General features: G+C 38.4%; 1 protein-coding gene across 1 annotated transcript in view; it reads right to left on the reverse strand.

Annotated features, from left to right (window-relative positions):
• The window catches only part of znf644b (zinc finger protein 644b), a 28,876-nt gene extending 28,512 nt beyond the window's left edge, over positions 1 to 364 (reverse strand). Inside the window, exon 1 of the mRNA XM_044362592.1 lies at positions 53 to 364. The gene's annotated coding sequence lies outside the window, so the exon portion shown is untranslated. The remainder of the gene's footprint in view (positions 1 to 52) is intronic.
• Between the last annotated feature and the right edge of the window lie 5,670 nt (positions 365 to 6,034).

The raw sequence follows: 6,034 nt of genomic DNA on the forward strand, positions 1-6,034 counted from the left end.
CTACAATGTATCCCTGCGCACATCAAACTGTACAGCAGGCTGTAACACCTACCTCAGGACGACGACTCATGTCCACAAGTTTGTCATTGCACTTGACACCGTTCTTCCCCTCTATTACACTGTCGCCATTTTGCTTTAAAATCACGCAGGTTACACTCCGGTCCAGAGGAGAGGGATGTTGCTGCACACCGACCCCTTATGACCATTTCAGTTCCCCGCCAGTCTGACCAGTTGGTCCAGCTCGCTTTAATAACTTAACTACAATATTGAAACAGCACATGTCCCCAAATTTTAAATTGGATGATAACAATGGGATATTGTATTGATAGTGTAAATATTTTTATAGTTTGGGAATGAGGTGACCTTGGACTGGATACTGTGTGTGTTTGTCAGTGTGACAAATCTAATAAGTGGGCTATCACTGCTATATAATAAAAATCTATATTCCAGTTTATCAACATTGTTCTATTTCATATAACTTAGACTTTGTTTTAGGTCTGACTGTTCAATAGCCTTCTCTAGCACTCTCTTTTGGGTCTAACAAACCCCAGCAGTGTCACCCACAATGTAACAACAGTGTGGACTGTAAGCAAGACAGGACAGAAAGGGGTAAATATGTCTTATGTGACCATGGACTGGATTTCAAAATGCTTCCAATCAAAGTTTCACTGGTGAAAATATGCTACTGTTGTATATTTAATGTCCAATTGCTCTTGTACAAGTAAAGCAGTGAGCTTTAACCCTCATTTAAATTGTAGAATAATGATGCAGAATGAATGCTCAAAATGCATTATTAATACTGTCGCATGGCTTTTCTTGCCCAAGTGTTATTTCCATGTTTCCACAGGAAAACCATCAGGCATTTCAAACCTCATGAGTCAGAGGGGAAAAAAATATTGTATCATCATCAGTGTGTTTTGGAACAGGTGTTAATTATTAGAATGATCATTTCTTTTAATGTTACATTTGGTATTTTCTTTGCCAACATAATTCCTATCTAATAATCCAGGAACACAAGCTTTAAGCATGGGCAACTGAACTCTAACTAATAATGTAATTTACTTTAAGTCCCTTCCATGATCTGTATGATCTGTCTAAGTCATGTTTAAATGATTTTATTTTTTTTTAATCAATGGTTAAACTGACATGGAAATCTACAGTAGTGCATTATAATTATAGTCAGAATATTCTTCTTGATTTTACACAAGACATAGTGATGTAAAAGCAGATTTTCCAGACCATACTTTTAATGTGTGAAACATTAGTACGTCTTTAACCAGTGCATTGAAGAAAATGTAGTCTGAGTGTGGTGTCTGCGGTGGTTAATTGGAGTGGTAGTTCTCATATTCACAAACATATAAAATATTGATTGGATTAAGCAAACAACTAACAAATCTGTGAATGTACATCGCTCCAGTGACTGCTATTATCAACAAGAAAAAGTCTGCAGACAACTGAAATTTCTCCAAATCTGCTGAATATTTATAGAGTGGGCAAAATATGACTTATTTATTTTTGCTAAATTATTAAACGTGCGGAATGCAGATCATTAATATTGATATATTGAGAAACTGTAAGACATAAATATTTGTGCATAAATATTTATCTACGCCATGCCAGTGTGTATTAACTTTAGCTTTAGCTCTGTATTCAACAGCGATATGTTTCTTTCAAAGCTATTTCCAAGTCACTTACTGTATTTGTGCTTGTCTCACTGTGATCTGAGCTTATCATTGTACCCACCTAGATGGCAGAAAACACAAAGCAATTCCGAGGAGTGCGTTGTCTTTTTGTGTGAGATATAGGGATTGACACAAGCCCTCTGTTTTCAGAGCATGAAGTAATTCTTTTAATGGCCTGCCAACTGTGCACTCCAAAGTTTGATTTTGCTCTGCAAAATGAGAGCAAAAATCTCGAACAATTTATTATGCTGTTTGTGCCTCGCTTCACTAGTTATCGTCTGCAATTTATTTCCTACCTTGGGGTACTGCAAGCCATTTTTCTCCATTTTCAGTGGCTCACTTTTTTTTTTCTTGATCCTGCACGCTGCTGACTAAACTCCTGCCTCCAGCCATGGTGTTGGAACATCACAGAAAACTACATCATTATACTGAAGCTAGTTAACAAAGAGAGGCAGAGAACCAGTTTAAATCACAGGGCACAAGACAGTATGAGGAATTACTGAGTTCACTAACTCAGATGCATGTTTCATCGCCTGTCAGTTGCACAGGTGAACGGGCTCACTAATGAAGGCTGTTTCAGACCTTAGTTTGAATTCAAGGTCGGGCAGTGCCTGACCACTCTTCACTACTTTGAATTCATTTAGTTCTATTATGAATTACGCTGTAGTACAAACGTGAGTGCCATCTGCATCAGCTGAGCAGCAGCGATGACCTTTGATGCATGATTTGTTGGACCCTGGTGTAACTGTAGCCTTTCTCCTCTCTGATGGTCTTCATTTCTTTTCTCATGCAGTTCTCTTTTGGTCCTCACCTATTTGCAGAATTTATTAAGCAAACTGTGTGTACCTATCAGCCTTTTTATAGCAGACATTTTGAATGACCACAGTAGGAAAAGTACTAATGATGTAAGGTATTACCATTAACAATGGTTCCATTCTACTGTCCCAGTAAGTCATGGCAGTGTGACAGTGCACGCACAACACCAGGACCCTGAGACTGAAGTAGCTAAATGGATTTCAGCCATCATTAGTTTATTATTTAGACCTGTGCTTTTCCTACTGTGACATGTCAAAATGTCCTCAGAGGAAAATCCCTGATGCTTTCTGTAAAAACAGGATTTATCAGTGATTTAAAAGATGAGACAGAAATTTTAATTTCAAAAGCATATGGAATTACCTGTGGTCATAAACTTTAGAGTCAGCAGGTGAACCTTGTCTGATGCTGCACTATAGCACACAAAATGCAGCTATTGCAGATGAAAGACCTAGTTTAATGAGATATCATAAAATAGATTTGGAAAACTAAAAAGTAAGAAGCATACAAAAAAGGCACTGCAGTAAAAGACTTATAAGAACTTATGTGGCTCAATGTCCAGCCATAAATCCAAAATAACTTATATTTACATGTGTATAGTCAGAACACATGAATTCTAGCACTGCATTCAGTACTGTACTTCCATAGAGTTGGAAGACTTCAAAGGGACACAGTAAAAATAGAAAGTTCAAATCGAAACCACAGAGGCAATAATATCCTGACTTTTGGCTCCTAGTATGGGTCCTCTCTGCCTGTTAATGTTCCACTCCCCCAGTTTGTAACACAGTCTTCCTCTTATAAATATGTTGCCTTCTATCCCAAATTGAAATGCAACCATGATGACATCATCAGGGGTTTTTTCTTAGACCTGACAAAGCTTCTCGAGGGCCAGAGAAGACATAAAACAACTCTGTTTTTACAGTGTGAGTACTACTCCTCATGAAGAGTGAGCTCATTGTTATGTGTAAAATCAGCAGCATGACCCTTTACTTTGCACCTTTAACAGATATGCAGTAATTATAAGGTAAAGTATACCTCACATGTATGCATTATAAATACAAAAAATGCAACTGCAACATGCATCATGTCAAGTAATAATAATGTTTTGAACTCCCTCTCATCCCTGCAGTAGCATAGAATGACCATAAGGTGGCAGAGGAAAGCCTGCTGTGTCCATCTCCAGCATGCCTTTTGAAATGAGTCTTATTAACTACCATTAAATCACTGCTCACAAATTGTATTTTGATATGCAAAACGATTTTTAAACGCATATTATATGCTGTTTTAATCCTTAATATCAGTAAATATGGCATATTAGGGGTTTTAATATTCTTAAGAGATTAGCAGGCACTCATTGCCTGTGTGCTCTTGCAGGGTTTCAGCATTATCAAATATTAATTCTTCTAAACTTGCTCTTTTAAGGGGACTTCTTTGATGTTGATGTAATTTTTCATCGGCTAAGCAGATCTCACACAGTGGTATCTTTTGGAAAGCAGTGGGCCATAATTCATTGATGAGCTATGTGGAGCTGCAGATATTCACATCCTAATGCTTATGCAAGATCTTAAACAGTGCTCAGTTGTGGAATGGATATAACAGAGTGGTGTGGTGCTGGGCCGGCCTCAGTGGTGCCGCAGATTGATTTAAAGGGCTAAGTAGAGGGCGAGGAAAACTGATCCGTGTGAACTTCGTGTTTATCGAAAATGCTTAAAAAAAATCAGCCAGCAAAGTCATTTTAAAGCTGTGTAGATATTAAGATATATTTTAAGACATCAGGGCCTCGCAGAAAAAAGCTTTTCAAGCATCTTTTTCAAATCTGTCAACAGCTGAAGGTCAAAGTCATTAAAAAAAAAAAAACATTATTTGTCATCACTATGAAATAAACAAGCAGCACTACTTTGATTCCAGTTATGTCTTTTTGGCACAAGGAGAAAAAAAACAGAGAAATATTACAGAGGCAATTATGGCAAAACAGAAAGTTTAAGGTTATCATTATTAAATTATTCATTTTTGACAGTGTTGGCCCTTGGATTTGGGGAATTGATCTCTCTGTAAACCTGTTAAAGCAAGCAAGATTGACATAAATTGCAAAGACGAAGCCATCTTTTGAGTGCTCTACGTTCTCTTTCATGTTGCTTCACTTTGGGGGCTGAACGTTGCTAATAAAAAGTGGGAAGACCTTGGGCGAGTAACACAGGCTGATAAGTTTTGTACACTGGAGACGTGCAGTGCTTTGGAGTCTGCGATGATATTTGTTTTCTTTTCAGAACATATCTGAGGAAGAGAAATAAAGAGAATGCTTAAAGTTTCACCGATGTGTTTGTTCTCTTCAAAGCAGCGAGAGAGAAATCTTGTGTCTTTTTTTGTTTTTGTGTCAGATGTTGTATGTGCATGATCATTATTTCAATAAGCCCACTTTGCCTCTCGTGATTGCTCTATAAAGAGAATTGTGGATGACCCTGGCTCTGTTGTTAAGTTAATGCTTTTGCACAAAGGAATAACAGATGCTGGTTTGGGTAACAGTGAGGTTACCGTGGGACCCCCAGTCCGCCTTGTTATCATGGCCGCTGCCTCAAATGGACTAGATGAGTCCAGAATGTGGCCCTCTGGAACATGGTAGTCTGCTTGAGTTACTAATCACACAAGACAAACAAGGGCTGCTTGGGCTCTTCTGTAAAGTTTTTCACTAATGGGATAATTGATTGACAGTCTTTGAGCTTTCATGCAGCTGTATTATTTACTTCTGCACTTGCATGCTGCAACACTTTCAATTTAATTGAGAAACAATTGGGTATAAGGGCAACACTGCCGTAGGGGAAATCAAGCGATGGGACTGTTTTAATGATTCCCCCGCCAGAAAAGTTAGATCCACAGTGAACTGAGACTCTTTGCACTCTGATCTCACAATAACAGCATGCTGCAAGTGTTTTTTTTTTTCTTTTTTTGTTCATAGTCATCATTTTTTTCTGTGAAATCCCATCGAAGCACCCAATTGGATGTTGGCACCCAGCTGGCCGCTACACGTCGATTCCAATATCACAAATTAATTCTTTTGTTTTCCAGACAGCAATGGTGCAGGAGTTTCACTTTTTTTTGTGGGAGTGTGGCAGTATGTGATGTACTTTTTTTGCTTTGCGGCCAGTTATCCCCAACACTTTGGCACGATGCGTGCTCACAACGAGCCAAGCAGCTTCCTGTACATCCAGCTGCTGTAAATGTGCTAGTACTCCGGACTGCACTGTACTGCTGAGGAATGCAGACTTTGGCTCTGAGTCGCAGTCTGCACTCCTCCACACACTCATCTCTCATGCAGCAGAAGTGTCTGTCTGTGCTGGAGGAGTTCAATCAAGTTCAGATGTATCTCAAAAGTATACACCATCTTTTTGTTTTGCATGTCACTCAGACAGCAATTTGTACAGTGTGTGCAAGAATTCAAACAATACAAACACTTAAATGAGGATGAACTGTTGTATGTGACCAGATTATCTCTATTATTGACTATAATAGTTAATAGATTAGTTAATTTCTCTTCGGTCTTG

Source organism: Thunnus albacares, chromosome 9 (assembly GCF_914725855.1).
Source record: "Thunnus albacares chromosome 9, fThuAlb1.1, whole genome shotgun sequence".
In the NCBI taxonomy this organism is placed as follows: Eukaryota; Metazoa; Chordata; class Actinopteri; order Scombriformes; family Scombridae; genus Thunnus; species Thunnus albacares.